At 44.9% G+C, this 25,805-nt stretch overlaps 1 protein-coding gene across 5 annotated transcripts in view; it reads left to right on the top strand.

Annotated features, from left to right (window-relative positions):
* carhsp1 (calcium regulated heat stable protein 1) overlaps positions 1 to 25,805 on the top strand; it is a 127,842-nt gene that overhangs the window by 75,313 nt on the left and 26,724 nt on the right. The gene's annotated exons all lie outside the window — the stretch shown is intronic.

The raw sequence follows: 25,805 nt of genomic DNA, 5'->3' as shown, positions 1-25,805 counted from the left end.
GTTCCAGAGCGTGGGGCATAGGCAACAGAAGGCATGGCCACCAATGGATGAGCGATTACAATCCGGGATGCTCAGGAGGGCTGAATTAGAGGAGTGCAGATATCCTGCGGGGTGAGGGGGGGGTTGTGGGCTGGAGGAGATTAGAGTTGTGGAGGGATGAGGTAATAGAGGGATTTGAAAATAACAATAGGGGTATTATCTACAAGATGTGAGGGGAAACGGTGATTGGAAGTTAGCATGGCATATGCAATATATAGATAATGAATCTCCTGCGGCGTTGATGTATAATAACCGGAGCAATGTCTTACCATGAAATATAGCAAATGCACATTGTTTTGAAGTCAGAACTATAGTACATCATATGACTGATATAGATGTTGAGCAACAGCTATAATTTTACCTTTAGGTGGTGAGTGTCAGAAGTAGTGGGGTGTATCGCTGTGATGAGAACATAATAGGAACAGGAGTAGGCCATACAACCCCTTGAGCCTGCTCCGCCATTCAATAAGATCATGGCTGATCTGATCATGGACTCAGCTGCACTTCCCCGCCTGCTCCCCATAATCCCTTATTCCTTTATCGTTTAAGAAATTGTCTTTCTACCTCAAATTTATTCAATGTCCCAGCTTCCACAGCTCTTTGAGGCAGCGAATTCCACAGATTTACAATCCTCTGAGAAGAAATTTCTCCTCAGCTCAGTTTTAAATGGGCGACCCCTTATTCTAAGATCATGCCCTCTAGTTCTAGTCTCCCTCACCAGTGGAAGCATCGACCTTGTCAAGCCCCCTCATAATCTTATACATTTCGATAAGATCACCTCTCATTCTTCTGAATTCCAATGAGTAGAGGCTCAATCTACTCAACCTTTCCTCATAAGTCAACCCCCACATCTCCGGAATTAACCTAGTGAATCTTCTCTGAACTGCCTCCAAAGCAAGTATATTTCGTAAATATGGAAACCAAAATTGCACACAGTATTCCAGGTGTGGCCCCACCAATACCCTGTATAGCTGTAGCAAGACTTCTCTGCTTTTATACTCCATCCCCTTTACAATAAAGACCAAGATTCCATTGGCCTTTCTGATCACTTGTTGTACCTGCATACTAACCTTTTGTGTTTCATGCACAAGTACCCCCAGGTCCCGCTGTACTGCAGCACTTTGCAATCTTTCTCCATTTAAATAATAATTTGCTCTTTGATTTTTTTCTGCCAAAGTGCATGACCTCACACTTTCCAACATTACACTCCATCTGTCAAATTTTTGCCCACTCACTTAGCCTGTCTGTCCTTTTGCAGATTTTTTGTATGCTCCTCACACCTTGCTTTTCCTCCCATCTTTGTATCGTCAGCAAATTTGGCCACGTTACACTCAGTCCCTTCTTTCAAGTCGTTAATATAGATTATAAATAGTTGTGGTCCCAGCACTGATCCCTGCGGCACCCCACTAGTTACTGGTTGCCAACCAGAGAATGAACCATTTATCCCGACGCGGTTTTCTGTTAGTTAGCCAATCCTCTATCCATGATAATATATTACCCCCAACCCCGTGAACTCTTATTTTGTTCAGTAACCTGTGATGCTTCCTTTGTACTTGTGACTCGGACATTGAGTCGTTCTATGTTCCATGGTCTGTTCTGGGTGACCACAGTTGCACGCTGAAGAATTTTAAATTCACCATTTGTGCGTCAAGTATCCGTACCTGCCATGGTTTGTGCGGATGCGTTTTAGGGTTGCCCATAATCTTCGCGGAAGCTCGGAGCCAGGGTTATTCCATGTCGGGTCTTGAATGAGGTGTTTGTTTGTGACTTCTTGTCCAACTCCATTTGGCTTTCCAAGCATCACCAGGGTTGAAGGAGCTTTGTCTAAGGTTAAGCATGTGGGTCCCAAAGGGCTTGTGAGACTTCGAGTGCAGGTGAGGGACATTGTTAACATCCTGGTGGATGGGGAGATGTTTGTTTTCCATAATTCGCTGGATTTTCCTGGAGGCTTGCGGTATTGTGGCGAATGGGTGGGGGAGCGATGTGCGACAGCTAGGGTCCTCACTGCACAGGTTAGTTGGAATGGCATTGAATAAGCTGCCAGTCAGTTCACTGTCTAGAATCAGCAGCAGTGAAATGAGCGGAGGCATAGGACCATAGAATTTACAGTATAAAAGGAAGACATTCAGCACATTGGGTCTTTTGCTACAGCATTCTAAAACTAATGACACTGCCCTGCTCTCTCCTCATAGCCTGTACCTTCCTTTGTGTCAAGTATTTGTCCAATTTCCCGAAGGCAGATATCTCATTTGTAGGCCTCCCATAGGTTTTTCATTTTAATTTCTAAAGGCACAACATTTTGCTGGGGAGAGGGGTGGAAGAGGATTTTCAGAGTGCAGCGATATATCTTTTGGGCTTGAGTTTCCTTTGGCGTGTTTGTGGAGTAAACCTGTGTTCTAAAGGTGGTGTTGAATTGGAGTCTGTGGAACAGATCCTGTTGGCTAAGCTGTCATTGGCTGGTGAGCTTGGAAAAGAGCATAGGTGGTCTTTCTGAGACCAAGGGGGTGAAACTCAATTCGGCCCGACTGTTAGACACCCTGTCTTGATTGTGCTATTCATTGGGTGAGGTATAAAACGGGAGGGTGGAAGGGGGGGGGGGGGGTTCTGCTGCTGCCTGTATAGTGCCCCCGTGAAGTTGAATTTTCACCCCCCACCCCCCCGGCTAAAGTCTTGAAACTGCTTGAGGCTAGATCTCCAGCGAGTTCACTATTGCCAAATGGGAGGGGGGCAGACATATCCGGATTATCTTCCCTGGAAGATGGGAGAGTAAATGCCACAAGGGGAGGGAGATGGTGAGTTGGTTGGTGTAGAGAAGAGTAGTACATTGTCAATGTACAGTGATATTTTGTGTTGGTCGTGTTGGTATTTTGAAAGTATGAGATCAAATGGGCTGAAGTGTCGTCTTCTTCCAAGCTTGTTTTGATCTTGTGATTATGCCTGCCTGTACATCTGGGCTTTTAGATTGATTTTTGTGTCTTCTGCTTCTTTAATCCCATAAGTCCGAGTGCAAAATTGTATTTCCTCTATGATTTTTCACTCTAGAAGAAAACAATAAAGCCCAATTCAGAGTAATCCATCTTCTAATTTTGTTATAAAATAAAAATTCCTTTATTTGCAAACCAAGATGCCAGTGCTGTACATAAAATACAAGGCCTGTGCTTATTGTTGGGTGTGCTATTATCAGGGTTTTGCTTGTGTGTGTGTGGCTGATACGTGTCTCTTGGTGCTTTTAAAATTAACATTAAGCATATTATCAGATTAATTTACTATCATTTTTGTTCCACCCATAATCTTGTCACTCTTGAAGTCACCAGCTCTTGGGTTGTAGATATTGAGACACTGGCAACCATCCAACACCTTGCCCAAGTGACCACTATTCTACGTGACTAATGAATGTCAATAGTAATTGTTAGCAGGCTTTTTAATCATAGAGAATATCACAACTGAGTCCGATTTTGGCACTTGGCTGGTTTTCTTCTCTTACCCTTTATCCCCCAGGGCAATGAGATACCATTTAACAACCATCCCAGCCCAACCACTGGCTGAGGTGCACAGACTTGAACTTTTTCTACTGATTTTTTAATTTGATTGGGAAATGTAATTTGTAGAGGAAAAAACATTCCAACTAAAACACCTCTAAATAAAATAACACCTGGACACTTGACAAATGAGGCAGCATTCATATTGTGTCATAAAGACGGCTTGAAAATAATTTACAATTAGTACAAAGGCTCGCTCTTGATATGAAATGTTGTCTTCGAATACACTGGCAGAAGGAAATGATTCATGCATTTCTCAGTATAAAAGACAAATTGTATTTGGTGACTGATTTAATTCAACGAAGCCCCTTTCTTTTAACAAAGGCTGTGCCAAAGTGTTACTGGAATTACGTTGATAACATAGAGCTCACAAAGAAATTTGGTGAAGAAAGGCTAGGTTTTTCATACCAAAAGGACAACCGGTCTCGAGGGTATCTGAAGATCATGCAGATTTGTTGCTTGTACTGTGTGGCTTCTATAAATCTTCATGATTTGTCTTTTTTTGAGTATTTTTATTTGTTCTAAAACACAAGTCTTAACATTTTAAGGGAATTGAGAAATGCTTCTTTGTCACCAAGATTGAGACTATCCATTCAGCTGCTCTGTTGCTTCAAACCCCGTCCTCACAAAGCCTCCCAGATTCCACTTTGCCCCAGCCTGCATTCTGTCTTTCTCCAGTTTCTCTCCTTTATCTTCTCATGCCCTCTGTTCATCTCGTCCTTTGCTCTCTTGATCCCATTCTTACTAAACAGCTGACCACCCAAAATTTCCCTTGCTGGCCCCCGTACTAGCTGATGTTGTGCATGGTTCCCTTTCCTCAGTGGTTTTGAAAGGGAGGGGAGTGGGGATAGGCCATGACCTGTCATTACACCTCTTGTCTTTGCAAACTGCTGCCCCACTTCAAACCTGCCATTTTTCTCCAAGTGCTTGAACGCGTTGTCAAACTCTCAAATCCCTGCAACTCTGATTAGGTTCCCACTCCTGCCACAGTGCTGAAACCACCCTAATTAAAGCCACAAAAGACATCCTCTAAGACCATGGTGCGTTATCCCGCTTCCACCTTTCTTGATTTCTCTGCAGGCTTCGACACTGTTGACCATACCAATTTCTTCCAAAGCCTCTCCTCCAGCTCAGTGGGACTTCCTTCGCTTGGATCCCTCTTAACTATCCAATCATAGGCTGAGCACCTCCTGAAATGGTTTATTTTCCCACCCCTGACTATTGTCTCTGGAGTCCCCCAAAGATAGATCCCTTTTCCCCTCCACATGCCGCCCCTTGACACTGGGTCAGCTTCCACATGTACGCTGATGACATTCAGCTATACCTCCACCACTTGTCTCCAACCTCCACTGCCTCTGTGCTGTCAGAACACTTGTCTGACATTCAGTCCTGGATGAGCTACAATTTCCTCCAGTTAAACATTGGGTAGAATGAAGCCATTGTCTTCGGCTCCCATCACAAATTCCGTGCCCCTCCCTGGCCACTGACTCTGGTTGAACCAGACTGTTCACAGCCTTTGGCATCCTATTCGATCGTGAACTGAACTCCCGACCCTAAATATTCTCCATCACAAAGGCCACCTACTTCCAGCTCTAACATCATCTCCCTCCACCTCAAACTCATCCCATTTGCTGCAGCAACTATCATCTGTGTCTAGGGGCCCAAATTTGTCCTTCCGGTTTCTGGGCGCACTCACATGAGGTACGCTGACTTCCTACGCTTAAAATGGCGCCGAAAAGATATCCCTGTGTTCTCCCCGCTCTGTCGACTGTCCTTGTGCTTGGCGTGACGTGGCAAATCCATTGGGGGGCGGAGCTAGGGCCCTGTGCTCAAGAGTGCCGGCAGTTCAACGCATGCGCACTGGAGGTTTTGCGCATGCGCAGTAGCTTCTCTGCAGCATGGGACCCGATGTACCGTCCCCTATCCCAGGCCGAGTGACATCACGACTCATGCCCGGCTGCTGCTCTCTATAGAGAGAGTCCTGCACCTATCCCCGGCCGAGTGGTCTCCTGCAGTGGCCGGCCGGCCCGCTGACTTCCGGGCCAAGGTAGGACTTGAGTTTTATTTTTTATTTATTGATGGTTGTGCTTTGTTAGGAGAGTTTTTGGGGGTGGGAGGAGAGGATAGTTTTGATGGGGGTGGGGGGTTGTTTGTTATGATCTAGGGGTGGGGGGGTGGTGGAAAAGAGAGTATTTTGATCTGGGGAGGTGGAGAGTGTGTTTTGATGTTTGGGGGGGGAAGAGGGGGCGGTAGAGAGAGTATTTTGATCCCGGGGAGGAGGGAGGGAGTGTTTTGATCAGGGGGGGGGGGGGGGCGGCGGAGTCAGCAGTCCCTCGGAGGAAAAGTCCATCAGTCCCTCGGAGTTGACTCCTGCAGCCTCCGTGTTCTGCGAGCCCAGCCTGCTTTGTGTTGTGTGTGGCCAGTTCCCTGCGCTCTCTCTCTCCCGCCCGGGTGTCCCACCCACCTGCACCTATCTCTCACCGGCAGGCCCGCTGACTTCCCTGGCCGAGTTATGAAGGTAGGGCTTCAGTTTTATTTTTTAATTTTAATTTTTTTATTTATTATTGATTGTTTTAATGGTTCTTGAATGTTGTTGTGAAGGTGTTTAGTGCTTTGCAAGGTCTTCTCCACTTCCCTTCCCCCCCCCTCCCCCCCCCCCAATCTCTGGCTGCCTGCGCTGATTTTTTAACTCTCCACAAGGGTTTTCTGTGCGGCCACAAGTGACCACCTTCGCTGACCTAAGTTAGTCTGGAGCAACTATTAGCTGTCCAAACAGGCGGTAGGTGGCTGGTAAATGCCCCCTTTTGGAAAAAAAAAACTAAACTTAAAAAAAATTCTAACTAACTTACTTACACTGGCGCAAATTAAATGTACAGAATGGGGATTTTTAAGATACTCCAAAAAAATCAAGTTGCTCTAAAACAAACGGAACAACTCCTGGGCAAATTTGGGCCCATGGTCACCTCCACTACTTTACTGCTCTCCTGGCCGGTCTCCAGCTGGTCCAATGGTCTGCTGCTCATATTCTATCTTGCACCAATAGCTGCTCATCCAGCACACCATCCTCACTGACCTGCATTGGCTCCGGTTCCTGTAACACCACCAATTTAAAATTCTCATCCTCCTGTTTAAATCTCAATGGCCTTATCCTTCGTAATCTCTGTAACAGCCTCCAGCCCTATAACACCCCTGCTCTCTTCCTCTGACTCTGACCTATTTTTACATTGCACCTTCTTTCTTTGCCCCGTCATTGGTAGCTGTGCCTCCAGCCAACTAGGCCCCTTCCTCACCAAGCTCCTCTGCCTTACACCTCCATTTCTTCTTTAAAGACTGTCTTTAAAATCCACCTATTGGTCACCCAGCCTAATATCTCCTGCTTTGGCTTGACATCCATTTTTGTCTGATGACGCTTCGGCAATGTGCTTTGAGATGTGTTTCTTAATGACCCAGAAATTGCGGTCGAAGGCTCCCTTTGTAGGAACGCCTCTGACCCGAAGAAAATCTACGCAAGTACCTGGTGATTCCGGTCGGAGGCCGAGATTCACTGCGCAGCGCACGGGGAGACTACGTACATACATGCTGGAGTCACGTGGGCTTGGACCACCAATCAGTATGCAGTATTCTCATTGATAAAAATGGGAACTCCGTTTGTACAGACTTCCGTTACTATCAATGAGAAACCCCCCTGAAACACTGAAACACAGCATAATAAATAAATAAGTGTAATTCAATGTTTTAGAAGAAAAAATATTTTTTGGATTTTTTTTAAATGTGTTTTAATAGGGTTAAAATAAACTTGCCTTAATGGACAAAGGTGTTACTATAAAAATGAGTTATTAAATTTAATTTTTATATGTTTTAAAAATGTTACGCTGCTAAAAGTAGGCTTGACGCCTGCTTTTACCAGGTGTAAAAAATTTGAAGGACATTTGCTGGGCTTGAGTTGGGCAAATAGCCCAATCTCCCGCGCGGATGTCCTTCTGGGAATGCGTAGGATCTGTACAGAGAAATCTTAACAGATCCGAAAAGCCGGTTCTTGGCGCTGCGCATTGCGCCCCGAAAACCGGCTTTTGCGAGGCCTCGCCGGGTCAGTGCGCACCTTGTACACACCCAGAGAGGCCGCAATTTTTGTGCCAATGTTAAAGATGCAATTGAGATGCAAGCTGTTATGCTAAAAGTGAAATAAACTAACAGAGCCAAGCAAAGTGTTGGAATTACTCTTGCATTTTTGAACTAACCAATAGAAATGCTAGTTCTGTGCTTTAGGCTATAAACATCCATTGGTACAAATCTGAAGGAATGAGTTATTGTTAATTAACAAAACATTGAGCAATTCTGGAGAAAAATCATACTGAAATACTAGCAATGGAACTTAGTGTGAATTAACCAGGATAGAGAAGGCTGGGACAGGCGATAGAAAGTGTGGAGAGAATTGGATCTAATAATTCTGGAAGATCCACTCTGTCCCTGGAAGTAGGATGAGATGGGATTGCTGCCTGCTTGATGGGCTTTGCCCTGACCTAGTCCTATATCCCGAGGGCTGGGTCTTTGAATAGTTGGAGTCGGCTCCCATGCCGCTACTGGGGCATCACAGCCCCAGAAGGATTTCAGAGTTGCACCGCCCCGCTCTTCTCTCTCTCATCGATTGCTGCTGCGATACACTCATTGTGGGGCCCCACTTGGAGCCCGAGCGTAATTACTGCTGACTGTACGCTGGGTAGAAGAGGCAGGGTTTCGAGGAGTCCAACATTTTGCCAGTCCGGCCTAAAAAATGAGGGGGCAGAAGAAGCATGTCACTTCCTTGCTGTGAAGGCTGCTTGGCTTTTCTGTAGAGCCTTTGATATCGGCATCCTAGACTGAGGAGGATCTCTCTTTCTGAAAGGAGGCAAAGTGGAAAAATAGTGTTGAGTTTAGAAGGGTGAAAATAAAATAAATTGCATTTCATAATTTTAAAATATTTTTATTACATTTACACTCGTGAAACATTATTTCAACTTTTTGTTCATATTTTAAAGTTATATTGTCTTGTTCTTGATTCTCTTTGCAAGTACAGCCCATTCTCTCCTTTCTATGACATTTGGAAGGTGAACTATTGTGAGCCCTCTGCCAATTTTGCCTTTGGTACAATGGGAATAATTTTGACTTTCAGTGACGGTGTAAAACAGCCAATACTGATTCAGCTCCTGATTTTTCATTTTCATTGAAGTCAATGGAAATTAAAAAGAGGAACAGTGTATAACGGGCGACTGAATCGCTATTGCCCAACTTACAATGTCACCTAAAGTCGACATTATCCCCAGTTAGTGCAAGATGCACCAGAGTGACTGAAAGTTAAGTTGTCTGCTGATTGCTTTCCCTGCCTTGTCCCCTCTGTGTAGGAAACCACACGGCCTCATTCAGTAGCCCTTCCTGGAATGACACAGTTGTGATTGTGGGGAATCTTGCATATACAACTGAATTCTACTGCTTTGTGACCCAGGAGATTAGAGGAAAAACCACTAAACCATTAGAGGAAAAATCATCTAAGAAATGTGGAATCTTTAACATGTGGTATTCTCAGAATAAACAGCCAATCACTGATGCTCCTTGAAAGCCATGTCAACAAAGCATTATCCAGTTGCAACATATAAAATGTTGAAAAGTACTGTTAGAGAGTAAAAAATAATAACTCTGACTGCACCATTTCTTTCAATACAAAGAGTGGAGGATTCCATTTTACTTTTTCATTGAATTGATACTTTATTTTTGTTCATTCTTGGCAAGGCCAGCATTTATTGCTCATCGCTAAATGCCCTTGAGAAGGTGGTGGTGAGGAGCCTTCTTGAACCGCTGCAGTCCGTGTGGTGAAGGTACACTCACAGTGCTGTAAGGGAGGGAGTTCCAGAATTTTGACCCAGCGATGATGAAGGAACGGCGATATATTTCCAAGTCAGGATGGTGTGTGACTTGGAGGTGATGGTGTTCCCATGCACCTGCTGCCCATGTCCTTCTAGGTGATAGAGGTCGGGGTATGGGGAGGTGCTGTCGAAGAAGCCTTGGCGAGTTGCTGCAGGGCATCCTGTAGTTAATACACACTGCATCCACAGTGCGCCGGTGGTGGAGGGAGTGAATGTTTAAGGTGATGATGGGTTGCTGATCAAGTTTATCCCGGATGGTGTTGGGCTTTTTGAGTGTTGTTGCTGCTGCACCCATCAAGACGAGGGGAAATTATTCCATCGAACTCCTGACTTGTGCCTTGTAGATGGTGGAAAGGCTTTGGGAGTCAGGATGTGAGTCACTCGCCACAGAATACCCAGCCTCTGACTCCTCTAGTAGCCATTTATGTGGTTGGTCCTGTTAAGCTTCTGGTCAATGGTGAATCCCAAGATTTTAATGGGGCGAGGGGTGTGTGGGATACCTGGCGCTAATGCCATTGAATGTTATGGGAGGTATGTGGTACTTGTGTGGCGTGAATGTTACTTTTCAGCCCAAGCCTGGATGCTGTCCAGTTTTGGTGTATGTGGGCATGGACTGCTTCATTATCTGAGGAACTGTGAATGGTACTGAACACTGCAATTATTAGTGAACATCCCCACTTCTGACGGTATGATGGTGGGAAGGTCATTGATGAACCAGCTGAAGATGGTTGAGTTAGGACACTGCCCTGAGGAGCGCCTGCAGTGATGTTCTGGTGCTGAGATGATTGGCCTCCAATAGCCGCAGCCATCTTTCCTTATGTGTAACTCAACCACTGGAGAGCTTTTCAGCATCTCCCCAACCCCGATTACCATTGACTTCAGTTTAACTACAGCTTCTTGATACTACACTGGTCGAATGCTGCCTTGATGTCGAGGGCAGTCACTCTCACCTCATCTTTGGTATTCAGCTCTTTTGTCCACGTTTGGACCAAGGCTGTAATGAGGTCTGGAGCTAAGTAGTCCTGACGGAACCCAAACTGAGCATCAGTAAGCAGAGTATTGGTGAGTAAGTGCCACTTGAGAGCTATTTGACGATGATGATGGAGAAAAGGCTGATGGGATGGTAATTGGGCAGATTGGATTTCTCCTGCTTTTTGTGGACAGGATACCTGGGCAATTTTCTAAATTGTCGGATAGATGCCAGTGACACAGCTTGGCTTGAGGTGCAGCTAATTCTGGAGCATAGGTCTTCAGCACATCAGCCAGGATGTTGTCAGAACCCATTGCATATGCTGTGTCCAGTGCACTCAGCCGTTTCTTGATATCGCGTGGAATGACATTGGCTGAAGACTGGCAACTGTGATGGTGGGAACCTCAGCAGGAAGCCGAGAAGGATCATCCACTTCGCACTTCTGGCTGAAGTTTGTTGCAAATGTTTCAGCCTTCACTTTTGCAGTCGTGTCTTGGGCTCCACCATCACTGAGGATGGGGATGTTCATGGAGCCTCCTCCTGTTAGTTGCTTAATTGTCCATTTGGGCTGGATGTGGCAGGGCTGCAGAGCTTTGATCTGATCCATTGATTGTGGGATCGCTTAGCTCTGTCTATAGCATGCTGTTTAGCATTCATTTAGTCCTATGTTGCCAGCTTCACCAGGTTGACACCTCATTTTCAGGTACACCTGGTGCAGCTCTTGGCATGCTCTTCTGCACTTCTCGTTGCACCAGGGTTGGTCACCTGGCTTGATGGTAATGATAGAGTGAGTGATAAACTGGACCATAAGTTTACAGGTTGTGGTGGAATACATTGCTGCTGCTGCTGATGGTCCACAGCATCTCATGGATGCCCAAATTTCAGTTGCTAGATCTGTTAATCTATTCCATTTAGCAGAGTATTAGTGCCACACAACACAATGGAGGCTGTCCTCAGTGTGTAGACGGGACTTGGTCTCCACAAGGACTGTGCAGTTGTCACTCCTACTAATACTGCCATGAGCAGATACATCTGCGACGGATAGATTGGTGAGGACAAGGTCCAGTAGGTTATTCCTTCGTGTTGGTTCTCTCACCACCTGTCTCAAGAACACTTTGGCAGCTATATCCTTCAGGACGCGGCCAGCTCAGTCAGTAGCGGTAGTACCGAGCTACTCTTGAAGTCTCCCACCAAGTGTACATCCTGTGCTGCGCTCAGTGCTTCATCCAAGTGGTGTTCAAGAAGGAGAAGTACTGATTCATCAGCTGACTTGTTGGGCTGTTGCTTTACTTGTCTCTGGGATAACTCCCCCAACTTTGGCACCTGTCTCCGTATGTTTGTTTGGACGACTTTGCAGGATTGACTGAGCCGGTTTTGCTTTCATTGTGTCCGAACCGAAGTTGAGTGGTCCATCGAGTTTTATTCTTATCCTTTTTTTCTAGCGGTTTGATACAACTGAGTGTCTGTCAAGGAATATCAATAGATTGGTTGTTGCAGAAATAATGTAAATGCTTGATGAATAGTACTCACCAATGTTCCCTTTAAGCTGCGTGGCCGCACAGCGGTCTGGAGGTCCCGTGCAGCTGGTGCACCCACTTTTTAAAATGGAAAAATCATGCGTGCGCGGAAATTTCAACGGGCTGCGCAGACCATTAAACAGTGTGTAAATCAAATCGATACCTTTTTTATCAGCATGCTGTCATCAGATATTAAAGACCAAATTATAAATTATTGATGTAACCTAGTTAGTGAAGAGCTTGCCATTACTGGTTAGTGCTGTCTGCAAAGAATTCTTTTGTATTTTCCTTGATCTTCAAATATGTTTAATGAAGCCACAGTGTTGAGCTCACTGTATTCAGATCACTGTTCATACCATCATCACTGTGCTGCAGAATACCAAATTATTTAGGTCAAAACAAAACTGAACTTAAAAAGAAAACAATCCAAGGAAATAACTGATTTCTGAATTGTTTGAGCACTGACTGATCTATTTTTAGAGCTTTGAGTGCATTTTTCCTTGACATTTCCGAAGTGAATGATTAAGTCTGGGTAACAAAGTTCAAACTTCTGTGAAGTTAGTTCTGTGCTTCGAGAAGAATGTTTTGAAGTGAGTTTGTATGATGTAAATTGATCCAGTGATATTTCTGTGTGGTACCCGCCTGAGTTATGGACTGTACATAATCTCTGCTGATTGTATGGTTCCACCTTCATGGGTGTCCTACTTTTAAATCTGTGTGGAAGAATATATATTAACAACCAATACCAAAGACTCCCATTAAATAGCATTTAATATATTTGGTGTTTGGGTGCTGAACAGTACTGGAGTAATGTAAGAACAGTATGAAAATCTAGAGAGGTTTAACAGTGAATTTAGCCCTCCTCTTTTTGAGATTGCATCACCAATGGCGGTGTTTTCAACGAGCTGTAATCTTCCACATTGTGGAAAAGTGCATGGAACATGCTGTAACTGGTGAGATTTTATTTCTGTTAATGGGTGTATAGCTTCTGGATTAAAAAGAAACTCCTTTATTCTCCCCTTATGAAGATGGTGACCCATGTTGGATCTCAGTTTCATGGACACAGTCAGCTTTCTGTGGCAATTACTCATGTCTATTGTAGCTGACACCAATCATGTCTGACAATCACTTTCCATGAGTCACCAGATGGAGAGTGGGAGTCTGGTTGACATTTATTTTCGCTTTCCCCTTCCTCTCCACTTCAAGCTCACTAATGGAAGCCAATTATAGCAGACCTACCACCACTGAATTTGCACACTTGGGGTCTTGCTGATCTGTGCAGCTTAACAGACGCAGACCCACCACGCAATGAAGTTAACTGCTGAGTCATAAAGAAAGCCATTTTTTTTTTGAAAATAATCTTTGTGCTGGATCATTTTAGGCAAGTGGTTTTATATCTTTCCCTGAATCTATGCATTTATATAAAAGTTTCCATCTCCCATTTGGATGTCATGCTTTGTATAAGCCAACAAATCACAACCGAGTAATCATTGAAAGTACACAGAGAGAGAATCCCATTTGTTTCTGACCCAGAGATAACTGGAGAGATTATTGAGTAAACCCAAAGACCAAACAGCTGCCAAATGATTAGCCTCAAATTGACCCCAAGACCGACTTCAATCAGAGGTTCGCAAACTTTCTTTGCTGAGCCCCACTTTGGAGATTTATGTCCAATGTATGCCCTCTCTTTCAAAGAAACGGTATTTTTGCATAGGACAAGACGATTTTATTTTCTCGGCTAACATAACTGGCTCAATTTTCCCCAAAGCATTTTTTTTGGAGTACTTGAAGAGTTACGCCTGAATTTTTGGGGCCCAAGTACGTTAAAAAAAAAAATTCTAAGTTTTCCCGTTGGATTTCTTCATTTATCGTGGCGTAACCCGACCTTTAGTTTTGGGGGTGGAGCCTTGATCTGTGCCAAAAAGATCATGCTGCCATGGTAACCAGGGACACAATGCGAGCTGAGGCTGCAAAGTGAAGCATACAGCCAGCTCCCAACACATTAAAAGAATTGAAAAACGCAAAAGCAACTTACCTCCAACCCCGCCTGAAGGGCTTGCCGGTCAGGTCCCATTCTTGGTCCCCACCGGTTCGATTCTCCGATCTCGATCTCGATCTCGATCTCGCTCTCGCGCTCGCTCTCACGCGCTCTCTCTCTCTCTCTCTCTCTCTCTCTCGCGCTCTCACGCTCTCGCTCTCTTGCTTTCGCGCGCTCTCTCTCGCTCTCGCGCACTCTCTCGCTCGCGCGCTCTCGTGCTCTCGCTCGCTCGCTCTCGCGCTCTCTCTCGCGCGCTCCATCTCGCTCTCGCGCGCGCGCTCCCTCTCTCGCTCTCTTGTGCGCTCTCCTGCTCCGCTACCCCTGCCCTATCCCAGGCTGAATGGTCCCCTCCCTCCCGATCCCAGCACCTAACTACACCTGAAAGACTTCTCCCCCCACCTCTCTCTTCCCCCTCTCTTCTACCTTTCTTGCTGTTGCTGTCTGGGCATCTGCTGCACTTATTCTTTAACTCTCCGGAAGGTTTTTCTGCAGAGGCCACATACACTGGCCTAAGCAGAACTGGAGTAACTCTCAGCTGGCCAAAACTTCCATAAATGACCAGAATTGGCGCGGGTGGCTGGTTGGCTAAAAAAAAAACTGACCTAAAAAAATCGTAACTGAGTTACGCTGGTGCAAATTGATTGGGAAACTCTGGTTTTTCAACTTGGGCCAAAAAGAACAGCCTGCTCCAAAAAAACGGCGCAAATCACGGGAAAATTGAGCCCAACATTTTGCTTAAGACAAAAAACATCAATAGAATAGTGCCACCACAACACTACTGAAGGTTGCTTGTTGGTGTTTAATACCAGGACCTGCCAAGCAATAATATAGGCAAGTATAAGGATTCAAATTCCAAATTAAACTCCCACACAAAACTCATCTTGCTACTATGTCCACTTCAACATGCAAACTCCACCAGGTTTTATTTTTGTTTAGGTTTAACAATTTCTTTTGAAGATAAAGTTTGTTTCAAAATCAATAAAATGGAAAGACATCACGACTTTAAAGATCATAAATGTAGTAAGCTAAATAATAGAAACATCTTTTACCGAATTGCGCATATATAGCTGAAGGAGTTGTTAATTACTTTCAGAACAGATCAATGAAAATGCACCTTGTGGACAGGATGGGGTCACCTTGAAAGGAAGTGGCTTGACAGTGTAAGACAGCCATAAATACAAGTTTCCTAAATTTATAAAACTGCGTCGTTCTTTCAGTGCACAGTTGGTACAGAGATTACCATTAAGGTACGAGACAGAAAAAGGTAAGCAGTCTCAATTTAAAAAAAAGTGATTTCTTTAAATAAAAAATAAAAATCACAATTGGTTAAAAGTTACAAATGTCTTTTGCAGTTTAGAGCTCCATATTTAGTCAACATAGTTGTGACTAGCGTTCAAACATCGAAGAATAAAAGAAATGTTTGCCTTGCAGTGTAACGTGATCTCTGCTGCACCAGCTGACAACATGTGAGCTAATCACAGCCTAAACCAAACCCAAATTAAACACACGTTCTATAGAATAATTTCAGGCTGTCTGGACGACTCAGTGAAGAGTGCACATTAGGATGAACATAATAGCATAAGAAATAGGAACGGGAGTAGGCCATCTGGCCCCTCGAGCCTGCTCCACCATTCAATAAGATTGTGGCTGATCTGATCATGGACTCAGCTCCACTTCCCTGCCTGCTCCCCATAACCTCTTACTCCCTTATCGCTCAAAAATCTGCCTATCTCCGTCTTAAATATATTCAGTGACCCAGCTCTCTGGGGCAGAGAATTCCATAGATTTACAACCCTCAGGGAAGAAATTCTTCCTCATCTCAGTTTTAAATGGGCGGCCCCTTATTATGAGACTGTCCCCTAGTTTTAGTTTCCTCTATGAGTGGAAATATCCTCTCTGCATCCCCTCATTATCTTATATATTTCGATAAGATCACCCCTCATTCTTCTGAACTCTATGTATAGGCCTAACCTACTCAACCTATCTTCATAAGTCAACCCCCTCATCTCTGAAATCAACCTAGTGAACCTTCTCTGACCAGCCTCCAGTGCAAATATATCTTTCCTTAAATACGGAGACAAAAACTATAGACAGTACTCTAGGTGTGGCCTCACTAATACCCTGTACAGTTGTAGCAGGATTTCTCTGCTTTTATACTCTATCCCCCTTGCAATAAAGGCCAACATTCCATTTGCCTTCCTAATTACTTGCTGTACCTGCATACTAACTTTTTGTGTTTCATGCACAAGGATATCCAGGTCCCTCTGTACTGCAGCATTTGGCAATTTTTCTCCATTTAAATTATAATTTGCTTTTCTATTATTTCTGCTAAAGTGGATAACCTCACATTTTCCCATATTATACTCTATCTGCCAGATTTTTGCAGATTCACTTAACTTGTCGATATCCCTGTGCGGATTTTTTGTGTCGTCCTCAGAATTTGCTTTCCCACCCATCTTTGTATAATCAGCAAACTTGTCTACATTACACTCGGTCCCTTCATCCAAGTCATCAATATAGATTGTAAATCGTTGCTGTGTGCCAACTGGAAAATGACCCATTTATCCCGACTCTTTGTTTTCTGTTAGTTAGCCAATCCTCTATCCATGCTAATATTACCCCCAACCCCGTGAACTTTTATCTTTTATGTGGCATCTTATCGAATGCCTTCTGGAAATCTAAATACACGACATCCACTGGTTCCCCTTTATCCACCCTGCTTGTTACATCTTCAAAGAACTCCAGCAAATTTGTCAAACATGATTTCCCTTTCATAAACTCACGCTGACTCTGCTTAATTGAACTATGCTTTTCCAAATGCCTGCTACTGCTTCCTTAATAATGGACTCCAGCATTTTCCCAACGACTGATGTTAGGCTAACTGCTCTTTGGTTTCCTGTTTTTGTCTGCCTCCTTTTTTTAAATAGGGCCATTACATTTGCGGTTTTTCAATCCACTACAATTCAGGGTATTTCTCAAGGCCCGTGGATGTAAGCCGTCGGGTCCAGGGGACTTGTCCGCCTTTAGTTCCATTAATTTACCGAGTACTACTTCTTTAGTGATTGTTTAAGTTCCTCCCTCCCTATGGTCCCATGATTTTCCGCTATTGGGATGCTTTTAGTGTCTTCTACTGTGAAGACCGATACAAAATATTTGTTCAAAGTCTCTGCCATTTCCCTGTTCTCCATTATTCATTCCTTAGTCTCATCCTCCAGGGGACCAACATTTACTTTAGCCACTCTTTTCCTTTTTATATACCTATAGAAACTCTTACTATCTGTTTTTATTTTTCGTACTAGTTTACTTTCATAATCTATCTTCCCTCTCTTTATCATTTTTTAATCATTCTTTGCTGGCTTTTAAAAGTTTCCCAATCCTCTGGCCTCCCACTAGTCTTGGCCACATTGTATGCCCTTGTTTTCAATTTGATACCACCCCTTATTTCCTTAGTCAGCCACGGATAGTTATCCCTTCTCTTAGTCTTTCCTTCTCATTGGAATATATTTTTGTTTGGGAGTTATGAAATATCTCCTTAAATGTCTGCCACAGCTCATCAGCCGTCCCATACTTTATAATCTATTTTCCCAGTCCACTTTGGCCAACTCTGCCTTCATAGCTTTGTAGTCTCCTTTTATTTAAGCTTAGGACACTGGTTTGAGATCCAACTTTCATCTCTGAACTGCAGATGGGAATATGATATGCAAACCATTGTCTACGTTGTAATTTGATAGATTGCAGCTTTGAACTGTTTTTTGTAAAGAACACATTCAAAAATTATTTAAGACTGCTGTCCCTTTCCATAGATGTGCAGTACCTTGTTCCATATAATTAAAGCCAGATTATCAGTGATTACTGTGTCCAATAATAAAACTTTTCAAAGACAAATTGAGTGTGAGGAGATTTTATGTTGTATATTTTAATGACGTTCCTTGAAACTGGGAAAAACGCATATAAACTTTATGAGCATTGCTTTTCCTGACTTGTACAATATGGAGAAAATAAATAATGCAACTGTAGATTATAGATTGGAATTGCTGCACTAAATATATATTGAGACTTGTTGGCTTTCCGCACGGATCTAATGCCTTACTCCCAGGAGATCACATGGCTCCGGTTGGGGTGGAGTGTGGATTGTTTCAGTGTACGGAGTGTCGCAGTTGTGTGGGGCAGACTGGTTGGGCTGGGTGCTCTTTACCTTTCCTTCATTGTTCATAGGTTTATATGTAACTTTCAGGGCCGCTGACCGAGGACCGTGTAGCTCTTTGTCGGCTGGCGCAGACACGATGGGCTGAAATGGCCTCCTTCTGCACTGTGGATTTCTATGTTTCTACGTTAAGATCTTGCCTAGGCGCCTGAACCTGCTCCTAGATCTGCAAGCATCAGAATGGAGAGATTTGCATGTTAAACTGGTGATCCTCCCACTTTGGTTCACTGTTCAAATGGTTTTTCAACCTCACATCACACTTGGTCAATCCTTCAGGCAGGCTCTGTGGTAAATGCAGTTTCATAGATAAAGGCAACCAGCCCTGTGATCCCAGCCCATCTTCCTCACCCACCCCCCCCCCCCCCCCGATAATATCATTGCAATTCCCGAGAGGGAGGGCCCCAGTTTGGGAACCTCTGCTTTAGACCACTTGTCTCCCATTGAGTCCATGAGTAACGGACAAAACAGAAAGGCCAGGCTAGCAGTTAACGTTACAGCTACGTTACAGACTTCCAGTCACTTATGAGCAATGCCACAAATCAACGGATATTATTTTAAAAGTGGTGCTGTTTGCACACCATGTTAAAAATGTTGCAGAAAGTTTAGAGCAAGAAGAAAACTTATGGCAATGTCCTATTCTTCCGCATGAAATGGGGTGATGGAAGGATTGGTTGATGAGAATTAGCTGAATTGAGGACATAGGAAGGACACGCGCGCAACTTTCCAGCTCCAAAAGCAACATCTGCCTCCGGCTGGCAGATGCTTTGCAGTTGTTTCATCCATCTGTGGATCGTCGGGATTGGGGAGAACCACAGTTGAGCACATGTCATCTGGCTGAGGAAGTGAGATGGATTATGGTCTTTAGGGCTTCTATCCAAGAAAATTGAAGAGCAGGACATGGTCAGAATGTTGGCAGCAGTTTGCTCAGTTGAACCACAGTCTCTTGATTGGGGGTGGGGAGAGAGGAGTGTATGCAGAATGAATTGTGCTCGATACCACATTTTGAGCTGATGTTTTTCAGTAGTTGGAGGCTGTGGTAACCAGGCTGTGAAAGTGAAAGCAACTTCAGTTGATTTTATGCATCTCCATCTACACTAGAAATGAACAACAAAAGAATATCAGAATTGATGTGATCTGGTTTAGTGGCATTTATGCAGTGTAGATTATTAACTTGAAACTTCTGAAAAGACTGCAAATTATATGATTAATTTGTATAAATGTACTCAATTTGTTGTTCCTCGATAATGCAAATCTATATTTTGCACAGTTTTGTCAACACATTTTACAAAAATTAAAAGTAACCAGAGAGGGCAACCTGAAATGCACACTGTTGTCAAAGCTGTTCTCCATGGCGGAGGGGTCAAGAGCGGTGGTGATGAGGTCGAGCTGGGTGTCATCAGCGTACATGTGAAAACTGATTCTGTGTTTTCGGATGATGTCGCCAAGGGGCAACATGTAGATGAGAAATAGGAGGGGGCCTAGATCTTTGGGGGACACCAGAGGTAACGATGCAGGGGCGGGAAGAGAAGCCATTGCAGGTGATTCTCTTGCTACGATTCGATGGATATGAATGGAACCAGGTGAGTGCAGTCCTTCCCAGCTGGACGACGGTAGAGAGGTGTTGGAGAAGGATAGAGTGGTCAACCGTGTCAAAGGCTACAGACAAGTCAAGAAGGACGAGGAGTGATAGCTTGCCTTTGTCACAGTCAGAAAGGATGTCATTTGTGACTTTGATGAGAGCCGTTTCGATACTGTGATAGGTGTGGAAACCGAATTGGAGGAATTGCGGAAAAGATGGGCACGAATTTGGGAGGTGCCAACACGATCAAAGACTTTGGAGAAGAAAGGGAGGTTGGAGATGGGGCAATAGTTTGCAAGGACGGACGGGTTGAGGGTTGGTTTTTTGAGAGGGGTGAAGTTGGCAGATTTGAGGGAGAGAGGGACAGCACCTGAGGCGGGCGAACCGTCAACAATGTCAGCTTACACGGGAGCCAGAAAAGGAAGTTTGGTGGTCAGTAATTTGGTGGGAATAGGGTCAAGGGAGCAGGAAGTGGGTCTCATGGACAGGATGAGCTCAGAGAGGGCATGAGGGAAGATCAGAGAGAAACTGGAGAAATATGCGAGGTCAGAGGCTAGGGCAGGGGGGATCCTTAGAGGACGTTTGGCCTGGTGGGCTAGGGGAAGGAAGGGAAGAGGCAGAGGCGGCCGAACAGATGGTCTCAATCTTAGAGGCGGAGAAGTTCATGAACTCCTCACTCTTATTGTCAGAGGTGAGGGTGGAGATTGGGGAGACGGGTTTAAAAAGACAGTTAGCAGCGAAGAATAGAAACCGGGGTTTATCTTTACATTCCAGAATGATTCTGGAATAGTGAGCAATTTTGGCAGATGAGAGCAGGATCCGATAATGCTTTGTGGTCCAGCCAAATCTGGCGGTGAATTGCTAAACTAGTTGTCCGCCATATCTGTTCAAGTCTTCGTCCCTTGGACTTAAGGGAGCGAAGATTAGGGCTGTACCAGGGGGAATGGCCAGGGTGAGAGTGAGTATTTGTTTTAACAGGGACTAGGGCATCAAAAGAGATGGGGAGGTGATTCAGCAGGATCGGTAGCTGCAGAAATGGTGAATGGAGGCCAAAAGGCTGGACAGTTGGAAGTTCATAAGTACAATTCTAAGAGAGTCAGGGGAGAGTTTATTCCAGGGTTAGACACAGAAGTAGGTAGGTTTGGGGGGGTTGGAGTGGTGGAAGTGGGATGTGGGTGGAGAGTGATACGAGGAAGTGGTCAGAGATGGTCTTATCCACGATTGACACGATGGGAGTAGCGAGGCCACGAGAGATGGCAAGGTCGAGGGGGTGGCCGTGAATGTGGGTTGGGGAGTTCACATGAAGGGAGAGATTGAGGGAGGGTAGGAGGCTAGTGAATTCAGAGGAGAGAAAGCATGATTAATTGAGATGGATGTTGAAATCACCGAGGATGAGAAGTCGCGAGAGGCAGAGGGAGGAAAGTAATGAAGAAATATCGGTAATAAAATTTCCATGGTACTTGGTTGGGCAGTACAGAATGAGAATTTTAAATGAGAGGTGAGGGGTGGAGTAAGGTGAGAGGCTCAAAGGAGGGGAAAGTGCTGGAGGAGTAGGGGACAGACCAAGGTGTGATTTGGTGATGAGAGCCACACCGCCACCATGGTGGTCTGGACAGGGCAAGTGGTGAAAGGTATAGCCAGACGAGGAGACTTCATTTAATGGTAAGATGTCATTGCCCCTCAACTAAGTTTCCATCAGGGCCATAATGTTGATGCAATCAACCACGTTAAGCTCCTGGATGGGAAGGGACTTGTTCGCAAGCGAACGGACGTTTTGGAGGGAGATGTGGAGAGGGTCGATAATGGCTGCCCCACTGTCAGCGACCACAGGGTCAGCGGTGGGGGTGGGTGGGGGGTGAGTTAAACGGGGAGGAGATTGGCAGGATTAGTCCCCAGTGGCTGTGCTGGATGGGAAGGTCGGTGAGAGTAGGATGGGACAGTTGGGGTTGCTGCTCTTAAGGAGGCAGTGACGATTGTCTCAATGGGCGCTTCGTAGGATGCCAAGAGAGGCACAGAGGGAAGCTGTCGGCTTATCTAGGAGGGAGTCCAGCCCGGGACGGCAGCAGGAGAGTAGGAAGGTCGAAGAGTAATGAAGGATTGGGGTAGGGATTTGGGAGGGCAGAGTATCTGAGAGAGGAGAGATGAAAGGAGGCATGACGACAGAAGAGAACGGACAGGGAGGAATCAAGAGAAAAGGAAAGTGGAACAGTATTGAGTGGCTCGTGTCTGGAGTGGCAGCCAAAGTGTGCATGTGAATGGACAGGGGAAAGCTCCAGTTACATAGGATGTTTTAATGTAGTAGTTAATGGGATACAATAGTTGAGAGGTCAGGGTCAGAGGTCCCATGGAAGGCCAAAGCCGAAATGCACAAGAGATTGATGTGCAAAGTTAGAGCACATGGGATTGGGGGTAGTGTACTGACATGGATTGAGAACTGGTTGTCAGACAGGAAGCAAAGAGTAGGAGTAAATGGGTACTTTTCAGAATGGCAGGCAGTGACTAGTGGGGTACCGCAAGGTTCTGTGCTGGGGCCCCAGCTGTTTACACTGTACATTAATGATTTAGATGAGGGGATTAAATGTAGTATCTCCAAATTTGCGGATGACACTAAGTTGGGTGGCAGTGTGAGCTGCGAGGAGGATGCTGTGAGGCTGCAGAGCGACTTGGATAGGTTAGGTGAGTGGGCAAATGCATGGCAGATGAAGTATAATGTGGATAAATGTGAGGTTATCCACTTTGGTGGTAAAAACAGAGAGACAGACTATTATCTGAATGGTGACAGATTAGGAAAAGGGGAGGTGCAAAGAGACCTGGGTGTCATGGTACATCAGTCATTGAAGGTTGGCATGCAGGTGCAGCAGGCGGTTAAGAAAGCAAATGGCATGTTGGCCTTCATAGCAAGGGGATTTGAGTACAGGGGCAGGGAGGTGTTGCTACAGTTGTACAGGGCATTGGTGAGGCCACACCTGGAGTATTGTATACAGTTTTGGTCTCCTAACCTGAGGAAGGACATTCTTGCTATTGAGGGAGTGCAGCGAAGGTTCACCAGACTGATTCCCGGGATGGCGGGACTGACCTATCAAGAAAGACTGGATCAACTGGGCTTGTATTCACTGGAGTTCAGAAGAATGAGAGGGGACCTCATAGAAACATATAAAATTCTGACGGGGTTAGACAGGTTAGATGCAGGAAGAATGTTCCCAATGTTGGGGAAGTCCAGAACCAGGGGTCACAGTCTAAGGATAAGGGGTAAGCCATTTAGGACCGAGATGCGGAGGAACTTCTTCACCCAGAGAGTGGTGAACCTGTGGAATTCTCTACCACAGAAAGTTGTTGAGGCCAATTCACTAAATATATTCAAAAAGGAGTTAGATGAGGTCCTTACTGCTAGGGGGATCAAGGGGTATGGCGAGAAAGCAGGAATGGGGTACTGAAGTTGAATGTTCAGCCATGAACTCATTGAATGGCGGTGCAGGCTAGAAGGGCCGAATGGCCTACTCCTGCACCTATTTTCTATGTTTCTATGTTTCTAGGATAGGGCCGACACGGAGCATCGAGGAACTGCTGTCCGAGGCAGGCGAGTGAAGTCCAGAAGCTATTTGAAGTGTCGAGTTGGAGGATGTGCTGTAGGAGGGAGAGTCGGTAGCGGTGCAGAAAGATGATGGTGGTGTTGTCACAAGTTTGTGGATCGCGGCCGATCGCCGTGAAACCACAGTCAGGGTCCAGCAAAGGAGAACAAGTAGGACGACTGAACCAGCAGCTGCTAGCAAGGAATCAGCAGAGCTGAGAAACCAGTAGAACTAGTTCAGCAGAGACACAGCCGCAGTTAAAAGGAAAAACCTTGCAGAAAAATAACAACCAATTATATAAAAGTGGCGTGTTGTTGCTTGGTATTTTTTTGTAACGTGGGGATTGATCCAGTCGAAGATCTCATTCATTACTGACACAAAAAATTGCTATATCTGTTCCTTTTCCTTTCTATAATTTCTATTTCGTTTGATATTTTGTTTATAGTTTTATACATTAGCAATCTGAAATGTAAATAAGCTTTGATTTATCCCTGAGGCTAATACTGAGGACTGCCCCATGCTTGTTGCACAGGATTAGGAGGAGGCCATTCAGCCCCTCCAGCCTTTTCCACCATTCAGTCAGATATCACTGATCTGTACTTCAACTTCATTGACCTGCCTTTGATCCCTAATCCCTCGATACCCTTACTTAACACACATTTAACCATCTTGGTCTTCGATTGGCCCAGCATCCACAGCCTATTAGGGAAGGGGAGCTCCAGGAAATACAAGCCGTAATGTAACCCTTTAAGCCCCAGTACCATTCTGGTGAATCTGTACTATAGCCCCTCAAAAGCCAATATATCCTTCCTGAGCTGCATTGCTTAAAACTGAAAACCATACTCCCAATGGGCTCTGACCAAGGCTCTGTACAACTGAAGCATCGCGTCTTCCCCTTTGTATTCCAGTCCCCTTGAGATAAAGGCCAACATTCCATTCGCCTTTTTGATTATTTTTGTAGCTATGCATTAGATTTTTGTGATTTGTGTACATAGAAACCCAAATCCCTTCGCTCCTCCACAGCTCCTCGTCTCTCGCCAGTATGAAAATATTCTAATTTGTCTTTCTTGGATCCAAACTCTCTTAATGTGCACTGCTCCACAATGAACTCCACCTACCATAGTTTTTCCCACTCATTTAGTCTGTCTACGCCCCTTTTGTAACTTCCTGTTCCTACCCACACAACTTACTATGCCTCCTAACTTAGTGTCATCTGCAAACTTGAATATACTGCTCTCTATTCTTTCATCCAAGTCATTGATATAGATATGGTGATAGGCTTGAGGTACCAGTACAGATCCCTGGGGGGGGGGGACTAGAATCCTTCAACCCCGCTCTCTTGCTTCTGCCTCTCAACCAATTAACAACCCATATCACAAGGTCACTCCCCCGTTCCATTTGCTTTTATTTTTGCAAATATTCTTGTGTAGAACTTTATCGAATGCTGTCTGGAAGTCAATATGGACAATGTCCATAGACACTTTTCTATCCACCATGTTAGTGCTCTAATCAGCTAGATTTGTCAGACGTGCCAATGGTGGGGCGAGCGAAGTTGGGGGTGTCAGGAGTTGCAGAGATCTCTGTGGGTTGTGGGGCTGGAGGAGCTGCAGAGATGGCAAGAGCCAAGGCCATGGAGGGATTTGAAAGCGAGGATGAGAATTTAAAATCAAGGCGTTACCAGATGGGGAGCCGGTGTGGGTCAGTGAGCAAAAGGGGTGATGGGCGAACGGGATCTGGTGTGAGTTAGATACGGGCAGCAGATCTTTTGGTGCGTTTTGGAACATTCTAAATACATCCTGTGCTGGAACGATTCAGTCCTAAGAACATTCAAAACGATATCCCTATGGTTTCAAATTATCAAGGGGTTTTTTCGGGTAGAGGTAGAGAAGATGTTTCAACTTGTGGGCGAGTACAAAACTAGGAACATAATTATAAGACGATCAGTAATAAATATGTGTTTAGAAATGTGGAGTAGTTGAGGCGATTAACATAAATGCATTTAAGGAGAATCTAGACAAGTGTATGAGGGAGAAAGAAATGGAAGGATTTGATGATTGGGTGAGATGAAGCAAAGTAGGAGGAGGCCCGTGTGGAGTATAAACACCAGCATGGACCAATTGAACCGAATGTAACTATATGACATACCCTTCTGGTGCTGTCTGTCATTAAATCACTAACCCTAAGCAGCATACCTAGAGTTCTGATTTCTATATGATGGCCTAGAAATCCCGGTCGGCTGCTTCCTGCGGGCGATCGGGTAAAAAAAAAAAAGTGTAAAAAGATGTGCACTTACCTGTTCCTGCTGCGCCCACGAGGGATCCTGGTCCTGAGGCCTCCACTGACTGCGCGTCGCAGTGCGTGCACATCAGGACGTCCGCAGGGCTGGAGCTGCAATCACATGGCTCTGGACACCAATCAGGTAACGTATTTCCTCATTCAATATTGGGAACTCC

The sequence above is a fragment of the Pristiophorus japonicus genome, chromosome 15 (assembly GCF_044704955.1).
Source record: "Pristiophorus japonicus isolate sPriJap1 chromosome 15, sPriJap1.hap1, whole genome shotgun sequence".
Classification (NCBI taxonomy): domain Eukaryota; kingdom Metazoa; phylum Chordata; class Chondrichthyes; family Pristiophoridae; genus Pristiophorus; species Pristiophorus japonicus.
Note: the sequence above shows the minus strand (reverse complement) of the source record. Positions and strands in the feature narration are given on the sequence as shown.